This window comes from Tyto alba, unplaced genomic scaffold (genome assembly GCF_018691265.1).
Source record: "Tyto alba isolate M040663 unplaced genomic scaffold, T.alba_DEE_v4.0 Super-Scaffold_13, whole genome shotgun sequence".
Classification (NCBI taxonomy): Eukaryota; Metazoa; Chordata; class Aves; order Strigiformes; family Tytonidae; genus Tyto; species Tyto alba.
In genome coordinates this window covers 38,598,683-38,616,135 of record NW_024881275.1, presented here as the reverse complement: position 1 = coordinate 38,616,135, position 17,453 = coordinate 38,598,683, and positions in this window count along the sequence as shown.

Sequence of the window (17,453 nt, the reverse complement as noted above, 5' to 3'; positions counted from 1 at the left end):
TCTTTAAGTATTACAAAACCCTAATGGGTGGAATCAGCACCAGATAGCCTAAGCTATATCACTTCTGTGCAACCTGTAGAATTTTATAGTTTTTTCAACAGAAAAATGTAACATCTGTAGAAGTTATGATAGGCAAGAAACAAACCAGCAAGCAACAACAAAACAAAAACCAAGAGACAGTAATTTTATTTCCTAGAAGTTCTTTTATGCAAAATAAGCCAACTGCTCATCCTGTTTCAGTGAGGGCAGAGTTGAAATAGTACTGTTCCACTTTTCAAGTTCAAAAATGATGCTCCTTATCTCAGTCCACAGACATTCCTAAATTTCTTGCACAGCAGAATTTGAGGTTGAGGATACAGTGAGGAGTAACCTTCTCTACAGAGGTAACAGGTCTGTAAATGGGACACATTGGTTGCAGGTTTGTACAGTGGAAGTCAGGGGACTTGGAAAGAAAAACTTTGTCCAAAATGATCATGACATACATTGCATGCTTATGATACACACTGGAAAGGGTCTAGGTCTCTTAATGTCTCCTATAACTGTGTAATTTTATTTTCAGAATCGAAACTTGGTTTTGATAGTGAACTATTGGAAACGTTCTGTGTCAGACAAATGCATAAAACAAAAAATCTATATATTGTACATGGTAAAAATGAGCAGTGGTATGAATTGCATGTAATTACACAAAACATGACCCTCATAATTTTTGTGATTACATGTTTTGGTAGAGACAACTATTACGGTATGTGACAGAAACGTGGTATCTTTTTTAATCAAACTGCAGTTTAACACTGCAACGTATTTGTACTGCTTAACTATTGTTAACATTAGGAAAGTTCCCTAATGTTATACATGAATCTCACATGTTATAATTTAAGCCCGTTACTTTGAACAATTCCCAAGATGAAGAACGGGAAAGAAATTGTGTCCTTTTACTTTGTAAGAGCCTAAATGATAAACAAAGATTTTTATTAATTCAGCAACCCTAATTTCTTCTGTCTTTCTGGATGTTCCTTTGCTGATTGTTATTTGTATTCTCCTCTGCTGACTCCAGCTATCATGTATTTATCTGAAGTATCAGGATGCAAAATTTCGCAAAGGCTCTTGAGACGATGCTGAGCAAAGTTTATAGTCATGCATTTTCTAATCTATCTTTCTGTTTATATTGCCTTGTCCGTTTTCTCTTTGTATCAGTAAAACACTGTTAATTCATGCTCTTCTTGTGATCCATATTAGTTTGTTCTTTTTCCTGGACTCTTTTCTGCACATATACTCTCTACACATTCATTCTGACCCTCTATTTCTGCAACTGATTTTTTTTCCTGCCTAAATCTCACACCTGAACCTATTGAATGGTGGGAGTTTTACCACAGGAAATTAGAATTGTGTTCAATGCTTCTTCGTTACGGTTCTTGTGAACTTGAACCATGATTTCTATTGAAGTGACCAATTCCATCATCATGGTGCCTACAAAAATGTCATGCACCTATTTCATTTTGCATCCTAATAGACCCAGAGAAAACATATGGAATCCTTCTCCTCATAGGTTTTCACTTCTACAATAAAACATTCATAAGTATTTTCTGATTATGATTTCCAAATGGCTTTGTAACCTACCTTGTAGGGATTTCATATAGGATAGATTTCCTTAATTTGCTTAGGAAGGTGTTACATGAGACAATTTCAAAAACCTCAGCAGTTTTAGAATTGATGTTTATTCCCCTGCTCAAGAGTTCTGCTTTTCTGTCATCATACATTCTTTTATAAGTCTGTGTTTAATGGAAAATTCAAAGGGAAAAGCCAAAGTCACTGTCTGAGACAGTGGTTACCACTGTTTGGGCTCAGATGAGAATCAGTTATAAACTGTATGAATAAATCCTAATTACATGATTCTGTGAGAAACAAGTTATGAGTTTATACACGACATGAGTTTTGCATAAGGGATCTGAACATTTAGTTGACAGCAAGTAACATATATACTTCAGAGGAAGGTAATGCTTTTAGTTAAGCCGATATGGAAACTTCTCATCTACCTTTGGATATCTATAATGTAACATACACATCTGAGTGATTAATCTGAGTTCTCTTTAGAGTTACTATTGACAAATAAGCGCTTCTGCAGAGTGATTAATGTAACCCATTTTAGATGTCTATTTTAGGATGAAAGAATTGCAACCTTTCAGCAGCTCTTTCCCTTTATCGGCCATAAAAGAAGTTTTGAGAATTAGCTTAGATGTAAATTGGAATAGATGGCTCCCACCCTGCCTTTGGATGAAGTGTGTGACAATTATTTGAACTCTATGTATCTTTAAGACCTACAAGTTTAGATGTCAGGCATGGATTCTGGGAGAGAAAGGTCTAAGCTTGGGTTAATGAACACTAATTGTTCAGGGGGGAACTGAATCCAAACGACTTCTACAATACCAGGCTTAAAGTATGTCTGCTGTTAAGAAGGATGAGATGAAATGAAGTAGAATTATTATTTGACTTTTTTGATTTTCTTCTGTGTCAATGCCTAATGCTTGATATCATATTTATGAATATTTTGTATTTGGTTTATAAATATTTACTTTTCTCTAATTTTAGTCTAAACTAATCTGTGGTAAAAGTGGTTTCAGGGAACTGGCTGACATTCAGTTTCCTTAAGATGGCAGTCCTCAGAAGTGTAGCCTGAGGACACTTGTAACATGACCTGTTCTGCCTCCATTGCCCATTTCACAGCACATCCACACACAATAAACTCTCCTCTTCACTTGACGGTTTAGCTTGAGAGCTGATATTGCTGGGGACCATAAGGAAAGAAAGTCTTTTGGTAACCACCAGTAGCCAGGAAAACTGGGATAGGATTTGTATCAGGTATCATAGTTGGCAAGTGGAGATAAATAAATTGTATGAAATTAGGGAAAATTAATGTGGTTTGCAGTTGTATAAGCCATTATTGTATAACTCTAGCGTAGTTTAAAAAATGGTTAGTAATATCTGGCTCTTCTGAATTAAATTATTGGCTTGTGGTTTTTATGTAAATAGTATATTTCAGTATCTTTTTCTGAAATACCTTATTATTTCTCCAATAAATGTGGAAAATATAGTTTAACAGAAGGAAATGAAATGTAGTAACATGATCATGAAGTGAAATGTACTCAATTTTTGTTATTGTTTTAAACGTTAAAAGTCCCATTGAGATATGAACTTATTTAATATTAATGTTATTTAATATTAATGTTACCTTTCCCGCACAAATTTTGCAGTTTTTCTCATTAAACCACATATACCAATTAACCTGCTAGTTAACCTATATCCCTTATCTTATTTTGTGATCCCAGAATGTGCCTTTATTTTCAAATTTAGTTGAAGATGTCATTACTGATACCACTATCCTGTGTCTTGCAGCCCACCTGATTTTACTTAGAGGGATTTAAATCACTGAATTTATTCATTATTTAAATCAACAGGAAAGAAGCCTGCACTTAAATAATGTATTTAACCTTGTTTTACATTGATATATTTTAGTCAGCTACTAAAGTTGGAACTTATTAGTAACAATTTAGTGTAGGATGACTGGTAACTAAAATAGTATTTGTACTGCATTTGGAGCTTTCTTTTGTTGCTGCAGGATAATATATAAATATGAAGATATATTAAAGGACAGTTAATGATTCTCTCATTTTTGAAAGGTATCACATAAAATAGAAATTAAAATTAGAAGTAGAAAACCATCACTTTAGCTCTTTGGGTCTATTTAATTTTTTGTGGGTCTGTTGTATTAAGAAATGAATGGGATATCAATACTCACCAGGTTGATGTAAAATTAAAATAAAATACAATTTTATGTAATGAGGGAGATTTACAAGAAAAAGGGGAAAAAAATCAGAACTTATTTGGCTACATTGTCCACTAAAGAATGCATATGCTACTTGCAGATATTAAAATTTGAACTTCTTCTTTGAATTTTAGAAAAAGTAATTTGTTTATGTTTTTCATATAGTTTTGCCCTGCAGTGAGAATATAATTTTAAGACAATTCAGGCTGCAAAGGAAATTGGGAGATCTGTGGTACAACTTCCTGCTCACAGAAGAATTGTGTGCTATGTCACAACAGGTTGCTCAGGGCTTCATCCATTTGGACTTGAAAACCTCCGAGTATAGAATCTGCATGGCCTCTGTGGGAAACCTGATTTTCTTGACTGCCCTTAAGGAGAAAAAAATTCTCCTAACATTCAGTCTGAACCTCTTCTTTTGTTATAGATACTATGAAATGTACTATAACTTTCAGAATTTGATTTTACACTTGTACATATACAATGTAACTGATGACAGAGTACGTTATCTGAATTTCTTAAAAACTTCATAAGCAAACTTTGATTGCCTGCATATTATTTTTGTACCTTAATTTTAGCTGTTGTAGTTCTAATAACAATGGGTGTATACCTCATGTATCCTAATTCAAATTTAATACATTATTTTATTAAAAAAAATGTAATTACTTCTCAGTAGGTTTACATTCAACAGGCTTACCCTTTTGTCGTGGTTTAGGCCTGGTTGGCAGCCAACCACAGTGCAGCAGCTCTCTCTCTCCCTTCCCCTCCGGCAATGAGAAGGGACAGAGAGCCAGGCTTGGGGTTCGAGATAGGACTGGGATGGGGAAAAATTCCCCTTTATGATCACAAGCAAAAGGCAGACTCGTTAGGGGAAGAAAAAAAAGAACATACATTTGTTACAGACACTAACAACACATAACAGAGTAGGACAGTGAGAAGCATTGTCACATCTTGAGAACACCTTCCCCCAACCCCTCCCTTCTTCCCGGGCTCAGCTCTGCTCCCGATATCTCTACCTCCTCCCCCAGTGGAGCAGGGGCAGGGAATGGGGGGTGCAGTCAGTGATGCCACTTCACTTATCTTCGGTGAGGGGAGTGTCCGGAACTTGTTCCTCCTGCTCCATCGTGGTCCCCCTCTCACAGGAGACAGTCCTCCACAAACTTTCTCCAATATGAGTTCCTCCCATGGGCCGCAGCGTTCCCCACACTGCTTCGTCATGGGTCACTAACTTTCTCCGACAAGATTCTCTCCCACGGCTGCAGCCCTTCCCGAGCTACTTCGGTGTGGGACACCCCTACATGTTGCAATCCTCCCAGCGCTGAATTACAGCAGTGGGGCTACCTTTTCCCACAAGATCCCGGCCTTCTTCGGGCACGGAACCTTGATTATCCGAGCAGGAGCAACAGGCCATAAATCAATGTCTGCTCCACTGTAGATCTTCATGGGTGGCAGGGGGGGCCGCCCTGCCGTCTCACCACAGGATACAGGGGGGTCTCTGCTCTGGCACACCTCCCCCCTCCTTTCTTCCTCCGTTCCTCCACTGACCTTGGTGTTCACGCAGCTGCCGCAACTCCTCCTCACCAGTCCCACTGCCCGTCACCACGTCCCTTCTTAAATACATTATCCCAGAGGCGCAGCTGATTGGCTCAATTTCCCAAACAGAAGTGGAGCTGACTTGGAGCTGGGGGAGCTTCGAGAAGCTTCTCACAGGGGGCCGCCCTGATAGCCCCCTCCCCTGCCACCAAAAATCTCCACCACTCACTCAACCCAGGACACCTTTTTGAATTACATAAATGCAGTTTCATAAACCCTGTGTTGTCATGATGTATGGTTGTTGTCTCCCTTGACACTTACTTGTATAAAGGGCTGGTAGATTTTATGTTAAATTAAGAAAGAAATAATTGAAAATAAGGATGAAATATAGAAACCCAACATATAAAGACATTAATTAGACTGGTTTTGTATTCCAAAGGAAGTGGGGAAGACTGATGAAAATTGGAGGATGGGGATAGGAATGGCATTACTAAGCAAGAAAGACCTGAGCGATAGGCTAGATTTCTTTGTGAGGCTGACCCTTGGAAGATCAATATTCTAGGTATTGAGAAGTATATAAAATTAAAAATTACCCCTTGGTCTAATGTACTTGCCCTACGATCAACTTCAAATGTAGATAAATAAATGCCAAAACCATTTGCTCAACTTGAAATAATAAGTTCATAAAAAGATTTTGCCATCTTTTTCACAGAATCTGTTCAATAATGAAGTATATCATGTCTTTAGCGGAATGAAGTAAAATCTGGGTTCTATAAATTTGGAGTAAAATAAATGTAAATACCTCGCTATGATAAATGAACAAAAGAAAACTAACAATACACATAAAAAATGTCTTACCCATACTGACATGAAACAACTATAACATACCTGAATAACAACGCTCACATTCATTTCTATATTAAAATCCTAGAAACTGAATTACTTGAGTTTCCTCAAGCCCACAGACATTTTAACAAAGTAATTTTTAAGGTCTGTTTTAGCTCATTATATTCTGCCAATTTCTTTGAGTCTTGGTTCAATGTTGTACTTTCCTCAATGTCAAAAATATTAAGGAAAAGTTCAGAGGTCTCTCAGGGTGGAGGCTCCTGTAGAAAACAAGGAGTACTTATTCATCTCAGCATCTAATAGTAATTTTTGACAGATATCCAAATGCTGATAATTCTGTGGCTGAAATAGACATCTTTGGTGTGGAATTATATCTATATCTCTTACATAAATGGATTATCGTGCATACTTGAGCACATTATTAAACCAGTCTTACATTTTCAGTTCCAAATAACCTCATATTCCATTTTTAACAACTGAAAGCATTGGTATGAGCAAGCAAGTGTAAGGGTGTTCTGATATTTGCAAACCAGTGCAGCATCTGGGTCTTTTAATTTAGTGTTAAATTAATAAAAACTAATTATCCTGGATCAGTAATACTTGTAGGCTATCTTAAATTCACAGGCATTCATACTCATAAATATCCCTGGACAACATGACATACCACAGAATGGCATTTAAATCTGCGTATTACTTATTTCCAAGAACTGCAGTATTTCTCTGAATCCACAGATCTTAACACAGACTTCTGTTCATTCATAAGAAACATGCGTTAGCGTCCCTTCTGTTCCTTTATAACTGATGGCTTTCTTTTACTTTTATAACCGTCCCTACTTAAAAACTTGGAAATAAAAGGCTGGAAAAAAAAAATAATTTCTGAATTATGGTCTGATAGATTATTTCATAGCAGTGATTGAAAAAACATAATGCTCTGAGAGATTCTATTTCATAATAAAAGTTGAATGAGTAAAATTACGTCATGAATAAACATCTCTGATACAGATGGCATCGAAGACTCTCAAGTTTAATTATGGTGAAGACATGTATTTTGCAGTCAGGTAAGACTGGTGTCAGATTTTCATTTGATCTTCACCTTTATTAACTGACTACACCTAAAAAACAAGTGTTTGCAGCAATGGTATTTATATTAATGACTGAGCTGTTTATATGAGGGAGCTTCTAAGACATCTAAATCCCATGAAGTGAATTTTTGTATCACTATCTATGTCTCATTATGGTGTAACTAATGCACATGATGCTGAGATAATTCAGAAGTAGCTTACTCGTTTGTGTAAGCTTGTTCACCAACATTCAGAACAGAAGAATCTGTGAAAGAAGGAGATATATTGGGTCTCTCTTGCCAAAGTAGGTCTCAGTGGAGGTTACAGGGCAACACTGATTTTTACAAGCATCTGATGATGAAGCACAAGCCTTTTCTCATATGCCTTCTTATGAGATTTGAATTATGACTAGTTTAAAAGTAGTTTTCAGGAAATAAGGTCTCTTCCTTCAGTGAATTATATTTTGACTAGAAAAGTAATCTGAGCAAAAGATGGTCATTTGTGGTAGTGTTATCAGTTTGTATTTTTAAGTAAATGTAAAAATATTTGTGGGAAAAAAAATATTTACATAAGACTATAAGTAACCTTAACACTAAAATTTTAATTTTCTCACTGTCTACCATCAAAGTATGTTGAAAAAGAGAAAGAATGTATTTGTTATTTTATGTCCACAACTATCCTCTTTCAGCTGTGTTATGAATATTCTAAACTAAGTATTCATCTGACACTCATGGTCTATTGAAATTAGGAATTTGCTAATGGTACAAATTTATGATTCTAAATATATGAAGGTTGATATAATTAAGATAGCCATGGTGAAAGAAAAATGCATCTATCAAGCATGCTCAAGGTGATCAGTGTCAACATTTTGATATTTAAAACCAGGATTTTCAAATTATGCAACATAGATTAATCAGAAAGTGGAGGAGGTTTCTTTGCCTCCTGTTCTGTAAAAATTAATGATACTGTTATTATATTTCTACTGTGGGATAATTTTGAAACTGAAGAAATAAGTACTTGTCAATTTGCTTGAATCGATCTTTAATCTATTGGATTGTGGTTTTTGTAACATAAAGACATACTAAAATGTTACATCTACAAGCCATGCCTTAGTTTCAAAGACTCCAAAAAGCAACAGAAAGAAGAGACAAAATATTTATACATTTGTCTAGATTTCTTGCTAGTATGGAGAGAATTACATGCTGGATCAGCAAATCTCATCTTTTCAGTGATTTCTATGCTGTAGAAGACCATATTCTAGCTAATGGAATCCATAAGCACTGAAAATGGGTTAATTTTATATTGGATGGGAATTAATCATTTTACAATTTCAATGGCTCATTACAATTTTTAGTACATAACTTGATTAATTTCTCCCCTTTTGTTCTTCTGATTTAATTGTCAGGAGAATGAGCCATCGTGGAATACTAATAATACTGATACAGTTTATGAATTAAGGTGGTAGAACTTTGATCTTCTCAGTGTTCTGCACCCTGGTTGGCCATTCTACCATGATATATATTGCTGACTGTCACTTAGGATCCATAAATCTCGGTAAAGATTTTCCATTTCCAGAGAGTTATTCAATTTTTACCCGTAAGAGAGAATGTCTTAAAAATTAGTAGAAAAGAAGCAATAGCATCATTGGGTGACAAATTCACTAGTTTGTGTTTTGCCTCTTAAAAGTAAATTGTGTATGTTAGGCATAGGCTATCCTAAGGAAGAGCATGTACCCTAAAAGTAGGTCTAGGTGAATAAAGACTTTTCAGGGCAGTTGTCAAACTCAGAATTATGATCACAATAAATAATGGTACTCCCTCACATGATATTCCTCCTACCAGCCAGAGAACCTATCATAATTCTCTGGATTTATTATTTTATAAGTAGTCCATATTCATTTTCTTTACAAGAATAACTGAGTAAAAGTTACCTGAGAATACCAGGTAGCCTGACAGCTAGAGTAGTCTTTTAGCAAGAGGAAATGAGAGGAACAAAACTTATAGGGAGGGAAATAAACAAGTCACTTACTATTGGAGAAGTGCATTAGCTACAGGATTATTGCATAAAACAGACTGGGAGCTAAAATTTTGTTAATCTAGTGACAGAAACTGCAGATAGAAATGTTATCAAATTTATCTTTAGTTCATATATGGTTTTGGAACAACTGAAATTGTGTTTTCCCAGTGCCCAATAAAGAATAATTATTACTTAAATTTCAAATAAATACCTTTTCAGAAGTAAACTATTTATGGGTACAAGTACTTAATTGTACACCTGCACTAAATTATTAAAATTTTCTGGAACATAATTAAACAGGATAATTGAATAATTGCTTAATGATCTGTACCGGTCCTTTCTCCACTATAGTCTCACTGTTGTTTCTATCATAATAAAAGTTCTACCATAAAGGCAGAGTTATAAGGAAAACATCTTCATTCAGTTTTGTTAACCTTAGTTTTCTGATGAAACAACAGATGATGTAAGTCATAAGATTTGTGTAAAAATCACAGTGCTTCAAATCAAATCAGTTGTGGTTCTTTCTCCCTAGTTCTACTGGAATAATAAGAGTCTTAGATTTAAGTTTCTGCCCAGGTGGAAAGTGAATTTAATATATACTTGGGTAGTAAAATGTTTCCAACTGTTGGGATTCTAATAAGAAACTTATTAGTGTCACACACTTTGAGGTAAAATCCTGAGATTTTCCAGATCACACAGTGCAAAATCAGAGAAGTATAAGCAGGGAGGCAAACGTTTATATGAGGCTTTGCAGTGTCCAGGCTTCTGGTTTATGTTCTTGAGCTATGCATATAGTTGTAGCTCTCTATTCTCCTTTGCTGTTACACTAGTGATAAAATGAGTTCACACTGATGTGGGACTTTCCCTGTAATTTGGAACAATTTAGGTTTTAGGTATAGTAGACAGGGCATAGAAAACAATCCAGGCTTCTCCCACTACATGTCAAATCCTTATAATCTAGCCTGCTGATTGTTCATTAGCAAACTGGAAACAGCACTCCTTTTACATCATGTTCATATATCTCTAGATTTACTCTCAGTCAAGACCTAAATCATCATGAGATATGTATAAAATAAAAACACGCAAAAATTAATTTTTACAGTGAGTGAAAATTATTACTGATATAAAGTATACAGAGACTTAGTTTAACAGGAATACAGTTTTTCACTGCTGCAGCAACAGCATAATTTTAATCTCTTTAATTCATCACAGGAAGATAGAGAGTTAATCAATTAAACCATAGCAAAAATTAGAATAAAAATTGGAATACTAGAGCTTCATAATTCCATCATTACTATTATGATTTTCAAGATTCAAGTTACTGGTGACTTCTCTATTCATCTGAAAAGTAAGTTTTCTTATACTTAGCTCATGATAAAATCATTAAAAGGCACAGTACAAATCAGTTCATCCTTCACCCTGTACTAGCTGCACCCAGATTGTTTTTCCAACATTGCTTCATGTGGAGCTTCTAAAACAAGTTAATCTGAAAGGTGTATTTCGCATATACACCACTGCATTTATGTGATACCTCTGAATGCTATGACAAAAATAAAATGCTTTTTTTTTTTTTTTCAGTTCTTGATATAAAATTTCAAATTTCATTATTATCTTAGGCAAATAATCTATAACAATTCTTTTCATGTACTCTCTTTAAATCTTTTAGAAAGAAATATGTGTTTATTAGTGTTTAATACACGTTTATTAGGGTTTCTGAATCACTTAGAGATATAGAAATTTTTATTTCCAGATACAAGAAACTTCTGTTGTGACTCTTGCTTTTACACTGAAATTGCAATGGTATTTCTGTCTGCTCCAAGGACTCAAAATTCAATGTAAAGAGACTTTTGTGATAACCCTGTAATGAACTGGAAGAAATCATGTTTTCCCTTTACATGAGAGATCTCAAAAAGAAACATTGTTTGCCATCAAATGGGTCATGATGTCTTCCTGTATTCTGCACCGTGCCCAGCATCTACCAGAATTTTTTCAACTGAAACTAATGCGTAAATCTCTCCTGTGGCAACCATATACAATGGAGTAAGGATTTCAGCTTGGTTCTCCCACATTCCAGATACTCCATATTTATTCATGCTTTCTTTTTTCTTGAATTGCCTTGGAAGTTTTGATACTGAAATTTCAATCTGTAATGGGATACAATAATGATGCCCTGACCCATTCTTATCTGATCTATTTTTACTAGTGTTTGACAGATTGCTATTCAGTTATTTTACATACCTTCTCTCCCTTTATTTTGGTAGGGTAAGCATCAGCAGTCAATATATTTGCACAATTTGTCTGCGTCTGCCTTCTCAGCTGGCTTAGACTATTCTGAAGACCAAATGAATAGTGTCATGTAGGCAGAAAAATTTTCTGTTGGCAACAGATGGCAATAAAATCTTACTTGATTTGCAGTCTTCCTTTTGCTTTCTACTCCCTCTTTGATGGGCAACACTGACATAATGAGTGGTGCAGCCTTTTGATTCCTTTTACTAACATACCTAGTGGATTTATGCTATGGATCAACTTTAACTGGTAAATTTGTTTCCATTTGTCTTAAAACTTTTTTAACAGTGATAAGCTATATCTATTTCTGACGAGGGTTGGATAGGCCTGGAATAGTAATGACTGAGGATGTCAGTTGATACACTTTTCCACTTTTCTATATAAGTTAGATTTTGTGATTTTTATCTTTGAAAATAAATCCATAATTTCTGATGTGGAGAATTTTACATGTACTTTGCCTCGATGTGTGTTATACTGAGCAACTAACGTGACTTAATTTAAACTGATAGTTTTGGCTCTGGGCTTCTTGTGAGGCTGAGATAGATCAGAAATATTTAATAATTGGAGCGAGTATTATGCCACAGGGCAGAAGGGATACTAGATGCAGTGCCTAAGGGTTTTGGGGACAGGAAAATCAGAGTCTAAATACACACTTTAAATTACAGTTTATTGAAGGCTATCCTGCTGCTGTTAGAAAGCATGAGGAAGGAATGGGTGGGTGCCCTCTTTGCGTTTGCCCCTTGCTGCCCTGGGACTGTCCCTGCAGCCCATGGGCTGGCAAACACTGAAGAACTGTGATAGCTTGATCAAAGCATCTGCGCCCAGTTTGGCTTTCAACACTGGGGGTCCCAGGGGCAAGATTACTGCATAACATTGCTTGTAGCAGGTGTACCTGATAGTCCCATATCCAAGCCCTTTATAAGATGGAAAGTTTAGGTACTGCTGTAGCATATGAGGAAACCCATATGAATTGCTGCTGTTTAGATTTTCTCCCTTCCCATAGCTGTCTGAATTCTACAGCTGTTTTCTTCGGGCCTTTAAAATGTGTTGTATTTATGTCTGAGGAAAAGCATTCTGTAAACTTGTACCCTGATTTCCCTATTCAGTAAATTGTTGATATAATTTTACCCTGATGCCCTCTCCTCCTTATCTATGAAATTAAATCTATATGAAAAATCCAATAAATAGTGTAATTTAAGAGGAAAAATTTTCTGTGTTTTAAAGCTAAATATCCTGGTTCAATTAAAAGCTGTAGATGGCTTGAATGAAGATTTGACTTTTAGACAACACTGTGCCCAGTTAAATATTATTATGATATTTTAGATGTGGCAAAATATCTTGTTTCCATGTGGAAAAGGATTTGCGTCTCCAGACAATGTGCATCATATTGGTAAATGGCTAACTTCTGTACTGAAAATTTACCTGAAAGTAAAAATATCTTTTGGGTCATAGTACATGTACTTCCACATTCAGAGAAAAGTACTCATGTTACCGTCTGGTAGTTTGGCACTTCTTTTAGAACACCATTTGTCTAATTGTTTCTTTTTAATTAAATACTACTTATTCCAGACTGCAAGAAGAATCTAAATTAATCAAGAGCCTTGTAGTGAAATTAAATCTTCTTATTAAACTATTGTCGAATGTTTAATTATTTTTTAAAAAAACCCCTTATTAATTCCAATACAGTGCTCCTCAGAAATTAATGAATTTTCTGTGTTTTAATGTTGTAACTTCAGTGAAATGAAGGATTTGTTTGAGGTAATTATATGTTAAGAGATTTTCTTAGTTATATAGTTTTGGGGTATTTTTTTAATAAAAGAAACATGAAATGTTGAAGAACTGTGAGAATTATAATACCTCTCTGTAGGAAAATTTGCAAAGTTCTATTTCATCTTATGCAAAGAAGGAGCCAGCGTTTTCCAACACTTGGAAACATATACCATTTAAAGCTGCAAAAAAAAAAAATCTGCATTGGAAGTGCATTAAATGTGGTAAAGGGATCTTATTCTTTCCCCAGTGTGAAAGTGTGCGCATAAAATAATGTGCACTCACACATTGACACATGTCACCTTCACAGCTGATAACTACGGAAATCAGGACTACAGCTGGAAGAGAGTGACTTTAGAGAAAAAAAAAAAAAAACAAAAAAAAAAAAAACAAAAAACAAAAAACCAAAACCAACACAGTTTTATTTGAAGTGTCTGACTAATAAGCAGGAAAGTGTGCAAGAAGATAAAACGTCATGTTCTGTGCCCTGTCTATGGACAGATCAGATCCATAATTAACTGTAAGAATTTTGTATGCAGTTTGACAAAAAAAACCAAAATGCTGTACCAAGATAAATTTGGAAACTCTTTCTGAAGCCTCAAGGATATTTTAACTTCCATGGGTACTACCAATTGTCAAATGGATCCATACATTTGAAGATCCACTGTGCCCCTATCAATTTCTGAGTGGGATATAAGGGATTGTATACTGGGACTTGGGTGTGTAAGGGAATTTATAGTTTAGCAGCAGCATATAAGTTAAAACTATAACGCTTTTAATATAACATCTGGCAAGATGCCTTCTGTGAAGACCAACCGACTTCAGAATAGATTACCCATTAATCAATTTGTCATTTAAAAACTTGTGTGTTGTCCTGAGTGTTGTGGGGAGGAAAGAGACAGAGTTAGGAGACCCTATGTTTTGCATCTCACAGACTAATAAATGCCATATTCCTTATGAAATTTTCATCTGGGATATTTGTTATATTGAAGTTATAGGATCTGGGTGTTCACATCTGCAGTGCTTCTGTTGTAAATGTGGTTTGAGCAGGGGACAGAACTGTATTTATAAAGTCAAACAAAAATGCATAATGTAGTAACACACAATTATGTAGACAGTTATTGATGTTATACAGTCAGAAAACGTTGGTGCTTAATAAATAATATTTTCTACAACCTATGCAAAAATAAACTAATATATTTGTTGGAAATAAATGAACATGCTTTAAAACACTAAAAATACTCTATTCTGGTTGGCTCAATAATCAGCAATAATTGGTGATAATTAATGCTGATTATTGATGAAAAATAGGTAATAAATTCTAAAATTTTTAATTTTAGGTTGCTGGGATAAATGGTACCAAAAGTGACTAAAAGTCCTTGATGCTCTTAGTCTATGTGAATTGAGTTGTTGTATTCATCTATGTTTGAAGTGGTGTGTGTTCAGACACTACTTACTTTGGCTAAAAAATGCAGTTTACATTAACAGTTTTAGCAAAGAGATTGGTGCTTAATGGAAATGGGAGCTGCATTACCTCTTCAATGCAGGAATGTGACATCAAGTATTAGGGTGGGAAGGGACAATTCCATGAGGAAAGAGGCATTACTAAATGAGCAGGGCTAGAAAATGCCCTTTAAGATGAATTTGTGGTGGAATGACAAGACAGATTTACCATGTCCAGTAAAAAAGGTGTCTCAGAAATGCAGCTGTGAAAAATGAATGGGCACAACATTTTTATTTATGCAGATGGATAAGAGGAGCTGTATTTCATGTGATATTCTTCTCGAGAAAGGTATTAGACCACAGTGACGGGTGAGGATCTATGAAAGATCTGTGTTCAATATTGTATTCAGATGTCAGCCATATGTGAAAGACAAATGATGGGATAGTCCACAACAACAACAACAAAAAGAAAAAAAAAAAAAAAGGAGAAAAAAAAGGGGAGAAATTTTCAAAGAGCATGAAGAAAAAGATTAAGAACTCCATCTTAAGAACTTAACTGTTAAGTTTGAGGTAATAGCTAGATATCTGTGTGGACATGTAAAATTGACAGAGACTTCATTTTGGAAAAGAATATCTATGACAAGGTACGTCTCTTTGCTTTTTAGCTTTTCCTTCTCCTTTTGAAGATCTTACCACAAGTAGCCAATCTTGATCTTTTAAACAAAATTTGGGTTTGAAGAAAGGATAAAAATAAATTAAAAGTTAGAGCTCTGAATACTGTAGATTGACATGAGGATTTTATTGTCTAAAGTTTACCTAACTTCAGGTTGGTCACATAAGCCACAGTTGGAATGTTAAGACTGGCAGAGTAGCCTAAATAAGATCTGATTAAATCTTCCTAGCACAACATACATTAGTTTAACATGTTCAGTACATATGACCCCTTTTTCATTACTGGTTTTACTTTTGTGTTGATTTTTTTTTTTATCATTTCCATCATTAATTTTTTTTTTTTGCTTTATGAATTAGAAATTTTAGTAACACTTTTTCTTGTATTAAGCAATAATGATCAAAATCCAAAGATTTTATATTTAGCACTTTATCAGAAGTGACAATAATTTTAAACACAAATTTTACCTCCTGCAAATACATTAACAATGTTTTCGTATCTCTATGAAATGATCATTTATAGTAAACTCAAGAATTTATTGTCTGTGCTTAAGTTAATGTTTGAATTATCCTTTTATCTACATCTGTGTTCCATTCATGTGAGCTGCATATGTGTGCTCAGAGTTGATGTAAGGATAGTAAATCACAGCATGATTTGTCCTAGTCTTTAAATGTCTGGGAATCCCTAAAGCTGTCAACAGTGGTATAACCTAACTATGCTCAAAGGCAGAGAGATGGACAGAGCTGCTGAAGCATGCATATGTTCTAGGGAATCACAGAGGTCAGAGGTAAGGAAACTTGACTGAATTAGCTTCTGAGATCTAAGAGCAAAGTCAGTTTAAGGTGTGCTGGCAAGATAGGTTATGACATAGTCACAGAGATGATCAATTTTAAGGACAAGGGATGTGGAAAACATGGGCAGTGCTGCAGGTTTGGGAGCGGGGTTGGGGTAACCATAGCCAGTCTGAAAGCTTCGCACCAGGCAGTTTGCAATATCTGCTGGGTTCCTGGGTGTAGGTAACTTGCTAAATTTCAAAATGCTTCTGATACTTTCAGGATGAAAAATGTCAAGAGGTGTAAAGTATTTTTAATAATAATAATAAAAATAACATGAACAACAATAATGACAACAATACTAATGATAAATTTATATTTTTACAGTTTATGCTTAAAGTTGGCAAATGCAGGGCAGTAAATACCTGCACGTCTTCATACTTTCTACATCCTTTCTCAGGAACTTCATGATTGTAGACAAGGGGCAGAGGTCTGAAATAAGCATGAAGATGACGGAGAACATATTTACATTTTCTGAAATAACCAGAGTAGGAATTTACATTCATAAAACATAGTAACAAAAATATGAGCTGTTTTGCACAGCTCTGGCAATTTACCTTGCTATGATCTTCTGTGAACAAATTTTAAGTAAAACAATAAATGACGTGCAGAATCCTTAGTCTTCCACCCTGATGCATCTTTAGATGAAATTACCAGTGGATAGTTTAGCACATCTGTGTCTTGAAGCTCCATTTGTCTAATTGTTCCCATTTAAGTGAACAGTACTTATTTCATCAGTCTGTGAATTGATTTTAAATTAAAATATGGCCTGGTAAAACAGGGAATAGTATAAAAGGATTGTTTTTTCCTGTCTTCTTGTAGCATCTAGCATTATTTCTTTTTCCTCTAAGCAAGGTAAATATATTATTTTTGTATTTTACCTTCAACTGACTAGGAAAATTCATGGAAACTTTGAAACCTGGCTCCAGGGCCTCGTTCTTCTTGACAAATCCATTAGGCAATTAAAGTTAATAGGAGTTACACACAGTCATTAAGGTGAAATACACATCAGCTATCTTCACCTTGACAGGGAGTTAGGAGAGTAAACACCCACGCTGAATTTTTGTATGTGACAACGACTCCTCCTCAAAAAATCTTTGGGTTGTAACACAATGTTCAAATATTTAAGGGTGTGACTTTCTTTCTAGATAACTATTCTCAGAATCCTGAGTATATGTAAT